The 12,397-nt window shown below is 33.7% G+C and overlaps 1 protein-coding gene across 1 annotated transcript in view; it reads left to right on the top strand.

Moving 5' to 3' along the window:
* The window catches only part of PCDH15 (protocadherin related 15), a 1,819,045-nt gene that overhangs the window by 730,119 nt on the left and 1,076,529 nt on the right, over nucleotides 1-12,397 (top strand). Inside the window, exon 4 of the mRNA XM_063637885.1 lies at nucleotides 7,337-7,387. The gene's annotated coding sequence lies outside the window, so the exon portion shown is untranslated. The remainder of the gene's footprint in view (nucleotides 1-7,336; nucleotides 7,388-12,397) is intronic.

Genomic DNA, 12,397 nt, shown 5'->3' with positions numbered 1-12,397 from the left:
TTGTTTGTTCAGTTGCCTGATTGGTAGTTTATTTCTAGTCTTTCCTCAAGGCACCTAAATGTCATGGTTCATTCTGATGGCACAGAGAGACAAAAGATGTCTCTCTTTATATTTCTATCCATTATGCTGTGATGTAAATATATCATTGTAAATGCAACTTAGTAGAAGCTATAACTGAAATAGTTATGAAAGTATTTTGTCTTCTTATTATATAGATTTTGTTTCAACCTGAGATTTTTTTTTAATCATCATATAATTGAACCCAAACCAGTTTGACCTAGGAGGGAAAATATTTAGGATGGGCATAAGCTACCAAAATCAAATACATAAATTGTAACTAGATGGTCTCTTCTCTTTGTATAGTTAGATGGAGTATGAAAATCTATTGGAGGTATTGTTTAAAGTACAACCTTACATGAATAGGCTAAAATTTAGGCTTAAGATGCAAAATTAAAATATAATAATAAGAAGAAAATAACATTAATTATACTTCCACAGCAGAGTATATAGTGATTTTACAAAGCTGAAGTTAAAAGGAAGAGGGGAAACAAAAAAACAACCAATGATTTTTAGTTTTGCTTTTGCCTTTGTTTAATTTCACGGCATGATATAGTTTCATTGACATACATAAAATAAAACTGAGGGCATCAGTATCATGTTAAAAGGAATAGGACAGCATCCTAACTAAAGCCAGTGAAAACATTTGCTTCAAAAAGGTAGTTATTTGTGCCATAATAGTAATAATATGTCATTGTCTAGAGTGCACTCAGAATAAATGGCTCAGCATTACCAATTATACATCTTGACTTGGCAGCCTGTAGTTTTATTGTTGTGGGAGGGACCCATGCTCTTCATATTCCCTTGACAAATGAACTCTACCATTTGAATAACTGTTGAGACACTGCAATAAAATGAAGACATACAGAATAGTGTGTTTGCGGAAAAAATGATTTGGTTTCTCTGAGTTATTTTAGAAAATTAGTACAATGCATTAAATCAGGTGTCAGGAAATTTCATGGTCATACCTACAATAACTTTTATTTTTGAATTGAACTATTATTAAATTGTTTCTAATACTGGATTACAGCTTAACTATACTTAATGCTCTTTAATGCTTCATAAAATACTTTTTCCAAAAAAAAAATGATGGCACAAAATAGGTTTAGTTTCTTATTTCCATTTTTATTTTTCAGATTTCATTTTGTTTTTGTAGTTACAATATTATATGTGACCTACACAGGGAAACATTCTAATGGATGACAAAGTGATCATCATATTCTCAGCTATTATACCTTGGAAGTCTGAATCGTCTTCAAAATGAATTTGATATATTTTCTTAACCTGTGAATTAAATAATAGCTTCAACTTACTTTAAAGGTAATGAGTAATGCTTTGCTAAGACTATTTTAAACACATAGAATATAATAAAATTTGAAATTGTATGTTCGAAAAAGCCATATATTCAATTGTTTAGTAATGTAGCCACTTCCCATCCAAACAAACACTGTAGTGTTCATTTTATTGGCTCGGTATCCCTTCTTTTCTTTTGTACCTAGTCTGTTTCCTCCTTCATACCTCCAACCGTCATCTTTATGAAGGACACTCTTTTCTGCATTTGAGTAAAGGAAGGGCAATGAAAATACTCATATATATTTGGCCACCTAAAGAACAAAGTCTAATTTGAAAAATCAAGGATAAAAGCTATTACTTGTTAAATAGGTTCCATATTATATACATTGTGATGATAATCCCCCTAATGAGGAAAGAAGAACTTGTAACCCGAGGAGATGAAGCAGCTTGCCCAAGTACAGTGACTGCTGAAATTGCAGCACAAAACTGCATATCTATGGCTGTCTTTAAGGCCCATGCTCTTTCCCTCCCTCTCAAATGATTGAAATAAATAGCTAATGAGAAAATGCAACCAAGGCACAAACATTCCATGAATTTATTTATCTAGAGCAGATTACAACCATTTGGGGGAGAGGGCAAATATACATCCTCAGTAAGGGCACTGATACTTCGCCCAGAAATGACGTATCTCCTGGTTTGTTGCTATATTGGTCCATTTACACACTGCTATAAAGAACTACTCGAAACTGGGTAATTTATAAAGAGAAGAGGTTTAATTGACTCACAGTTCCACAGGCTGTACAGAAAGCATGGCTGAGGAAGCCTCAGGAAACTTACAGTCATGGCAGAATGGAAAGGGGAAGCAAGCATCTCTTAATATGGTGACAGAAGAGAGAGGGACCAAAGGGGAAAGTGCTACACACTTTCCAACAACCAGATCTCCTGAGAAATCATTATCACGAGAATGACAAGGGAGAAATCTGACCCCATAATCCAATCATCTCCCACCAGCCTCCTCCCCCAACATCGAGGATTACAACTCAATGTGAGATTTGGGTGGGGACACAAAACCAAACAGTATCAGTGGTGTATCAACTCTTTCAAATAGGGTAGTGACACGTGCATCCACATTTGTTTTTTATCTGACATGATAATATGTGAAAGTAGGTATAGAGCTTATTGATTAAGTCCAACAACTCAATATCAAGATATAAAATAAAATTCATTCTTTGAATATAAATCAGACAGTCATTTGTTTGTTTGCTTGTTTCAGTTACATTAAACTACTAGTGAATTTGAAGCTGTGATTTCATGAGCTTTTGGAAGAATGGGTCCTGTAACATTGCAAAAAAAAATCATTTGAACTGGAATTTATCAATATGAGTATTTGGTAAATTTGCTTAATTAATATTTATATAGAAGACCTTCAGATGCACAGTTATAAAATTATGATTTTCTGATGAGAAGAAATTAATCCATTCCATAATAATTAGGTTATCTCCCAAATACATTTTATACGATTTATTCCTAGAACTTTTGAAATAAATGACTACAAATATTTCACTTATATTTGCTCAAACTGACTTATTGAAAGAGGCAATAGGGATCTTACCTATATATTCACAAGCATTATCAAGTCATTTTCAGTGAAGTTTTTCTATAGAAGTAATGGATTATAATATGAGTCATATAAGGACTACATAAGACTATCTATGTAGGTGCCAGGTAAATTACATTGACTACATGTTTGAAAAAAATGACATTTATTTAAGGTAGGACTAAATCTCTAAAATAATGTGGTCATGAAATAAATATATGTGTGTATGTCAGTTGCTAAAATATAAGGCAAATTCGTGAATAAATCACATTATTAGCATGTATACTGCCACCAGATGATAAAATTATCTGTCTTATAAACACCAAAATCTACATTCAAAAGCAATATTACATATATTTCACAGAGACTTGACACTGGTTGATGAGGTTCTGCAATAAAATTGTACCAATTAAGCAATTCCAGAAAACTGTAACCTTAATACACTAGCTTCGTCCTATTTTATTTTATTCATTTATTTATTTTTGAGACAGGGTCTCACTCCGTCATTCAGCTCACTGCAACCTCCACTTCCCAGGCTCAAGGGATCCTTCCACCTCAGGCTCCTGAGTAGCTGGCATACAGACGCCACCACACCAGGCTAATTTTTTGTAGAGATGGTGGAGGGGGGTCTCACTTTGTTGCCCAGGCTGGTCTTTAACTTCTGAGCTCAAGTAATACACCTGCCTCGGCCTTCCAAAACGTTGGGATTACAGGCAGGAGCCACCACACCTGGCTGCTTTGTTCTATTTTAATATTCACTTGGTTATTGTTATCATAAAGTCTAGAGCATAAATGATATCCTAAATGTGAAAATCTAGTGCTGCATCTTTTAATAATTAATTCCTAAAGCAATCTGAACATTGCCTGTTGACCAATACTATCATTAATACTCTAATTACAAGATAAAGGGAAGAGCTTTTTGGTAGCTTGGCTTGCTTCTTCTGAAACTAAAATATTTTGTGACAAGTTTACTACATTGAAACTGAGACATAAACTGGGTCGCTGAAGGTTAATTTCTACACTGTGCTCCTATTCAGTAGTGAAATTCATATCTAGAACAACGTATTGTTGCCATTTATACATTGTCATATGTACGCTTTTTGTTTAAGCAAATTGGAATATATCTTGGTGATGTTTGTGTTACAAAACCAAATCATAGCAATGCTTTTAATGTCAAAGGCATTCCTGAAGAAATCTGTAGAATGCAATTTTTATTTGTAAAAGTAATGGATTGAAATTAATTTCTTCCTTTTGAAATGCAAACAAGTTCAACTTTTATCATTTATTTAGTTACCACCTTAACTAAATACTAACAAACTTTTTCCTAAACTTTAGATAAAATCAACAAAGATTATTTAAGACTTTGCTCAAATCTCCTTCAATCTGCCCTGTTTATTAAATATTATAAGTTTCAGCCACCCTACTCACAACCTTCTTTTTTTACACTGACAATTTTCCCCTTAAAATTATCACGTTCGAATATTATATATAATTTACTCGTTTTATTTGTGTTATACGTTGTTTATTTCCTGGGTATTGCTGCCAAGTAAGTGCCAAAGTAAAAGACTTTTAAAAATGTGTTTACTGATATATTCCAGTTGTCTAGGAAGATGGCAGATGCACCTGGTATATGGTGATCAATAAGTTTGAACATGCCTGAAATAAGTAAATAAAATATTTAAACAATTAGTGACAACAACGCAGTAAATCTTTTGTGGGTGTATATGTTTTAATTTTTTTTCTTACAATTAATTGCATAGGCAGATAAAGAATACTAATTGTTACAATTGAGAAACATTTTAGGGAGGCTTTGATTACATGTCTTTTTTTTTTTTTTAAAAAAAGCACTTTATTATTGGAACGCATAGCAAATTTTAAGCAACTCTAAAAATTATTTTCTACTGAAATACGTATTTGGAAAATATGTCATTCCTTTGTTAGAAAGTTATAAGAGTAATACAAATAGAAAGATATCATCTTTGGTCGGGTGTGGTGGCTCATGCTTATAATCCTAGCACTTTTGGAGGCCGAGGCGGGCAGATCACGACGTCAGAAGTTCGAGACCATCCTAGCTAATACGGTGAAACCCATCTCTACTAAAAATACAAAAAATTAGCCAGGCCTGGTGGCTGGCGCCTGTAGTCCCAGCTACTTGGGAGGCTGAGGCAGGAGAATTGCTTGAACCTGGGAGGCGGGGGTTACAGTGAGCCAAGATCGCACCATTGCACTCCAGCCTGGGCCACAGGGTGAGACTCCGTCTCAAAAAACTGAAAAGAAAATTACGGAAGGGAAGGGGAGGGGAAGGGAGGGGACGGGAGGGGAGGGGAGGGGAGGGGAGGGAATTATCTTTAATCATGATCATGAAGTAAAAATAAAACCATTCCTGTGATAGTTTATAAACTTTTTAAATTTATTTTCTCATACTTAGAAACAGCTGAAAAAGAAAGATAGCACCATTTAAATAGATATTTGCTTTCGTATCCTTGTGATAAATAATAAAATTTGAAATATTAAGATAAAAATTAATGAATTAAAAAATACCTTAAGGTTAAACTATTTCAGCATCAGTTATTTGCATCATCTTAATGTATTAGGATATAACTTAGATCCACTTTATATTCATCTAATTTCCACAAATAAATACTCTAAGTCCAGCAAGGGAATTATTTACAGGAACTTCATACAGCTGAATTTCTTTTCGCGTAATAATAATTTTTTTAATGGCAATCGTTAGTTTTATGATAGCTTCTAATTCCAGGCTTGTTATGAATGTGCTGCATGACCCTAAGCAAGACTCTATCTTGCAGAAAAATGGAGTTCAGTCTCCATGATCTCCAAGTTTCCTTCCTCTTCTATGATTTTGTACCTTTGTCTCTTATTGTACCATATATGATTTGGCTTTTGTAGTAAAACACTTAGCATTAACAAATACACATCTATTCTTTTAATTTACCAGTGTTGTATTTTTTAAATGGACATGTTATACTGAAACTATGGTTAGAACTAGAATCTTTCATGCTACATGTTATCTATATATTCAGGATTCAAAATGTTTCTTGTGCTGTTTTCCTTGGGACTACATTTTAAAAAGGAAAGTGCTTTTGTAGGAGTCTGCCTTGTTCTGGGCAGTAAATAAATACTGCTTAGAACAATACTGAACTAGGTATTTATTGGATAGAAAATTCAGTATTCCAATAAGTACTTAACTAGGTAGTTATTGGCTAGAAAAATGGTACAATGGATTATATCTTTATCTCATTGAGAGAAGTGAGAGTTGCTGAAAAATCTGGGAAATATAAATAAAATATAGTGTGATTATCATCCTGGAATATTCCTTAATTGTCTTCTCTAAAATGTTAACTTAGATATCTTGTCTCAAAGCCAACATAATAAATTATAGTTTTTTCAAGATATGAAAATAACCCTAATTTATTATTGTATTATTTTATCCAAAACTTTATTTCTATATTCTTCAAAATATTACAATGTGAAATACATCATTCTTCCATTTTAAAATAAATGAACATATTAAATATATGTACAATGTGTGAGGTTGTTCTTGCGTTGCTATAAAGACATACCTGAGACTGGCTAATTTTTAAGAAAAGAAGTTTAATTGGCTCATGGTTCTGCAGTCTGTACAGGAAGCATCGTACCAGCATCTGCTTCTGGGGAGGCCTCAAGAAGCTTCCAATCAGGGTAGAAGGTGAAGAAGGAGCAGGCATCTCACATGGCAAAAGTGGGAGCAATAGAGAGTGGGAGTGAGTGGTGTCACACACTTTTAAACAACCAGACATCTTGAGAACTTACAGTCACCAGGACAGCACCACGCCATGAGGGATCGGCCCTCATGACTCAAATACCTCCCATCAGGCCCCACCTCTAACACTGGAGATTACTTCTCAACATGAGATTTGGAGGGGATATCCAAACTATATTACATAGAAAGAAGGATTTTTTCATAAGTTATTTTATTACCCAGGTGTAATCATCAAATACATTCAGTTATATTTATTGCTCAGTTTTAGGTAAAATATCTAGCATATCAAATCTAAACACAATATGCCTTATGCATTATTTCCATACTGCTTTTGAAATTTGAAAAATTAGTTTCCAAAATGATCTAATATCTGAATCTAAAAGCACTTAAAACATTTTGTGAATACAAAATTTAAGTAGAATTAACACATTTCTAATGGTACACACATACATTACATTTGTTTCTGGCTGTAAGAACATATAAAACAAGCTATAAAATATATAAACACCAGAAGTTATAAAGAAATACTTAGTAGTTAACAAATAGTTTTCTTTTAAATAACTACATAATTGTTGTTTCAATTCAAATTAGAAAATACCTTTGACTGAATAAGTTCTTTTTATTTACAGGAATTTGCATTGTCATGTTTTGAAATACCATTCCAAAGACCTGCAAATAAGGTATGCTATGTTTTATTTAATATTCAAGTATGTGTTTAAAATTTCATGTCAACGGTTTACAAACTAAGAGCTGTATCTCAAAAGAGAATCATAAGTAGAGTGTTGATTTTTGAATTCAAGTTATAACTATCATCTAAATGTTGAAATTACTTTGTGATTGTTCTTTCCCTTTATTGAAAACGCACTTGTATAGAGATGTCCACTATTTGCTGGTTTATTCAAGTACAGTATCAATTGTTTGAAGCAGAATACAAACGTTTGTTTTGCTTAATTTATTTGCCATACAACAAAGACTTTCTTGCCAACATATTATGTGGCAATTGTCATGCAGCAATTCGTATACAGAATGTAACTCATGTAGAAACATTTATCCAAATCCAACAGCCATAGGAGCAAGACCATGGGAAAGTATGAAGTAATCAATATTTGGAAAAACATAAAATCTAAAGTCTGAATTTGGGTTATAGTAAGACACTGAAAGAGTTCTTTTTAAAATATATGTGTATGGCTCTTTATTCTCAATATGTACTTGCTTATTGTAGTCATATAAAAGCACCTAATATTAAATTGAATTAAGGTATTACCTGAGATTTTAATATTGGAAACACTGTTTTTTTTTAATTTGTATATTATAAGGGGAAAATATTGCATTTAACAACAAAAGCATTTGGATATGCCAACTCACTTATTTGTGGCTCTTTTCTCTTTGAAGAGCCTCATGTAACCAATGTTGTTCTGCCTGAGTGGTGGCTAAAAGGAACGAAGAAAGTGCAGAAATATTAAAATCTGAAAAGTAAATGTCAATCTTCAAGGCCCTGGCTTTTAGGAAAACTTAAGGAGAAGAAACATTTTTTTAAAAACATCTTATTGGCATGACTTGGCATTCATATTACAAGTAAAAATCCAGTTCATGGAGCTAAGCTATTTTTTTTTTTTTTGGCTGGGAAATTCAGTTGCACCTTAATCTAGGGAATAAATCAAGAAAGAGGCATTGTACTTCCTTATTTCAGTCATGTTTTCATTCTTATATTCTCACCAGAACTTTCAGAAAAGTCAACAGCTGGATAGAAGAATTTGGAATCTTTTCAAACTCATATGTCTCAGCTGTTTCTCCTCTAGTTTTTGAAGGAGGCAAAATTAGATGTGAATGCTTTATGATAATACTTTCAATGCATGTTTCTAATTGAATATAGTAAAATAAAATTGAAAGTTAAATTAAAAATATTTTGGATAAAATAATACAATAATAAATTAAGGTTATATTCATATCTTGAAAAAACTATAATTTTTATTATGTTGGCTTTGAGACAAGATACCTAAGTTAACAACTAGTAGGTTGCATTTATGTTTACCTACTTTGTTTCTTTAAAAATACTCCTGGGCGTGGTGGCTAACACTTGCAATCCCAGCACTTTGGGAGGCAAAGCCGGGTGGATCACAAGGTCAGGAGTTCGAGACCAGCCTGGCCAACATAGTGAAACCCTGTCTCTACCAAAAATACAAAAATTAGCTGGCTGTGGTGACACGCACCTCTAGTCCTGGCTACTCAGGAGGATGAGGCAGGAGAATCGCTTGAACCCGGGAGGCGGAGCTTGTGGTGAGCCGAGATCGTGCCACTGCACTCTAGCCTGGGCAACAAAGCGAGACTCCATCTCAAAAACAAAATACCCTTAGATACCCTTAGCTGTTTTTCAATTATAGTATCACCGATAGCCAAATAAATTTTAAAAAGAAAAGTAGACTAACGTGTATGGCTAAAAAAATCCTTGACTGATTCAGCCTGTTCTTTTTAGTGATGCATACCTCAAAATAATAAGAGCTATTGTTTCTTTGGTTCCCCAAATAATCAATAACCAAAACAGAATGACAAATTGCAATAAAAACATCCCAAATTAAACAAAATAATGTTTTGCAGAGGAAATTTCTTGCCTCTTTTAGGAGTATTATTAGTTGGCATCATACAGTTAAATTACTAAAAGAATCTTACTGGCCTCTGACAAATGAGACAACAGTGCAAAGGGGGCAAAATCCTCTTCTCTAAGCTGTTATTCAGAGAACAGAAAGTGTAAAAATACTGTAGTGGTGAAATAAGTTTTTCAAATATTAAACTTACCTCTTGTCTTTGAGGTATTTGTCTGAGTATAGTACAATGAAGCCTCACCCAGACATTCAGCTCAAGAATTGCTATGACTTCCAAAGTCTTCAACCTGAGTGTTTAGATCATTCGTCCTACTGCCTGAAGGGTAGTAGGCTATGAATAATCTGTGGAAGTATAATCCCTGAGGCAGTAAATCTAGGATTTCTTATAGATGGGCCCTTCATGACTGACTTTTAGGAGAAGAGGAATTATGAATACAATCCAAATGATTGGTATGTGCCATTGTTCTACTCTTATCAGGGTAAAATGAGGATACACTGTAGCTATTTTTATTGTTCATTCTAAGAAGCTGTCTTCAAATATCTATTTTTATGTATGTCCCATATTTAAAAGATAAAAGAATGCACATCATGCTTTCTTATCTGAATTTTTATTCTTGATTCTGCTGTCAGAGTGATGAATATGTATAGATAGGCATGTTGCAAGGGAACTTCTAAGAGTGATGGAGATAAGAAAATATTTAGTATTCTCAGTAGCAGATAAATGAAAAGGAAATCTGTTGGTTACATTTGGTATTCAGTTCTTTTAATCAGTGCTGGTAAGGCAGGCTTCCAGAGTGTTTTAGAATATTTAACATTCACTACTTATATACAGGCCCAAAGAACATGAAGCAAGCCGAAGATGCCTGCTTTGGCTAATTCTATCTTTCCTATTTTTGTAATACTCTATAATAAACAGACTTCTTTCATTAAACATGCCATTTTTATTTCTTTTTTTTAATTTCTTTATGAACTTTGGTTTCTTTCTAGTTGGCCATAGGAATAACTGAATTTTTAACACAGAAATAAAAGTCACTTTCAACATTGTGCTTGTTACAGCTATTGACAATCAAATAACTGATTTTTGAACCACAAAATGTTTCAAATTTGGAGTTCAACTTTCAGGTCAATCTGAATAACCTCTTAATTTTGTATCTCTTCTTTCCTATGCTGTATCCTCTATTTCTAAGTCTGGCTAGCCTACATTACTTTTGTTTTGGCTTAGGTGGTTCATAAAATAATTTCTGTATGCCTCTCTACCTATGCTATCACTTAAGGCTTTCGTCAAGCACGACTGCTAAATTCTTCCCTAAACATTACATAGCCTTGCTAACCTGAAGTGTGTTTTACCCTCATCATGTATACTCTATAAGTAACCACAGATTATAAACCCCTTGTCTTCTAATTGCACTGAACAATATATTGCTTTATGAATGCACTTTGTTGTCCATTGACAATACATTGTATTAGTGTTTTCTCTCCAGCTAGATGACAAGTTTCTGGTGAGATGGGCTATGTTTCTATGGGACAAGAGGCACAAAACAAAAACACTTCTGAATTCAAATAACTAAAATGATCATGTCATATGTACCTGCTTTGCAAAAGTTTCAAGAAATTAATTGATAATGTATTATAATATGTGTATTATTATAAACAGCAAGCAAACAGATTACGGACTGTATAAGTGCTGCTTTTCCAGTGATTAGACAAGCAAGGCTACAGTGATTAGACAGATGATTAGACAAGCAAGGCTACAGTGAGAGAAATGTTTGACCTATCCACAATGTAACTCATCTAGAATTTAATAACTGATTTTCTTCTCCCTATAGTCACATTCTAAGAACCTGTGAAGAACAAGCTTTAATTCCATCACTTGTTTAGAGCTTTGTATAAATAATTCAGAAATACTCTAACAGTTTTATCTGTCATAAGTATGAATTATTATATTTTATGTAATCTAGGAAATTATTAGTCTCTATTTTGTAAAATGAGGAATAGAGAATGTTTACATACCCAACTCTTTTTCAGTATTTGTTAATTTAATTTAATCTCAGACTAAAATTTTATTGTTTGAATTTTTTTTTTTTTTAATTTTTTTTTTTTTCCTTTTTTTTTTTTTATTATACTTTAGGGTTTTAGGGTACGTGTGCACAATGTGCAGGTTTGTTACATATGTATCCATGTGCCATGTTGATTTCCTGCACCCATTAACTCGTCATTTAGCATTAGGTGTATCTCCTAATGCTGTCCCTCCCCCCTCCCCCCACCCCACAACAGTCCCCGGAGCGTGATGTTCCCCTTCCTGTGTCCATGAGTTCTCATTGTTCAATTCCCACCTATGAGTGAGAACATGCGGTGTTTGGTTTTTTGTCCTTGCGATAGTTTACTGAGAATGATGTTTTCCAGTTTCATCCATGTCCCTACAAAGGACATGAACTCATCATTTTTTATGGCTGCATAGTATTCCATGGTGTATATGTGCCACATTTTCTTAATCCAGTCTATCGTTGTTGGACATTTGGGTTGGTTCCAACTCTTTGCTATTGTGAATAGTGCCGCAATAAACATACGTGTGCATGTGTCTTTATAGCAGCATGATTTATAGTCCTTTGGGTATATACCCAGTAATGGGATGGCTGGGGCTACAGTAACCAAAACAGCATGGTACTGGTACCACAACAGAGACATAGATCAATGGAACAGAACAGAGCCCTCAGAAATGATGCCGCATAGCTACAACTATCTGATCTTTGACAAACCTGACAAAAACAAGAAATGGGGAAAGGATTCCCTATTTAATAAATGGTGCTGGGAAAACTGGCTAGCCATATGTAGAAAGCTGCAACTGGATCCCTTCCTTACACCTTATACAAAAATTAATTCAAGATGGATTAAAGACTTACATGTTAGACCTAAAACCATTAAAATCCTACAAGAAAACCTAGGCAATACCATTCAGGACATAGGCGTGGGCAAGGACTTCATGTCTAAAACACCAAAAGCAATGGCAACAAAAGCCAAAATCGACAAATGGGATCTCATTAAACTAAAGAGCTTCTGCACAGCAAAAGAAACTATCATCAGAGTGAACAG

Source organism: Symphalangus syndactylus, chromosome 4, assembly GCF_028878055.3.
Source record: "Symphalangus syndactylus isolate Jambi chromosome 4, NHGRI_mSymSyn1-v2.1_pri, whole genome shotgun sequence".
Taxonomy (NCBI): Eukaryota; Metazoa; Chordata; class Mammalia; order Primates; family Hylobatidae; genus Symphalangus; species Symphalangus syndactylus.
Note: the sequence above shows the minus strand (reverse complement) of the source record. Positions and strands in the feature narration are given on the sequence as shown.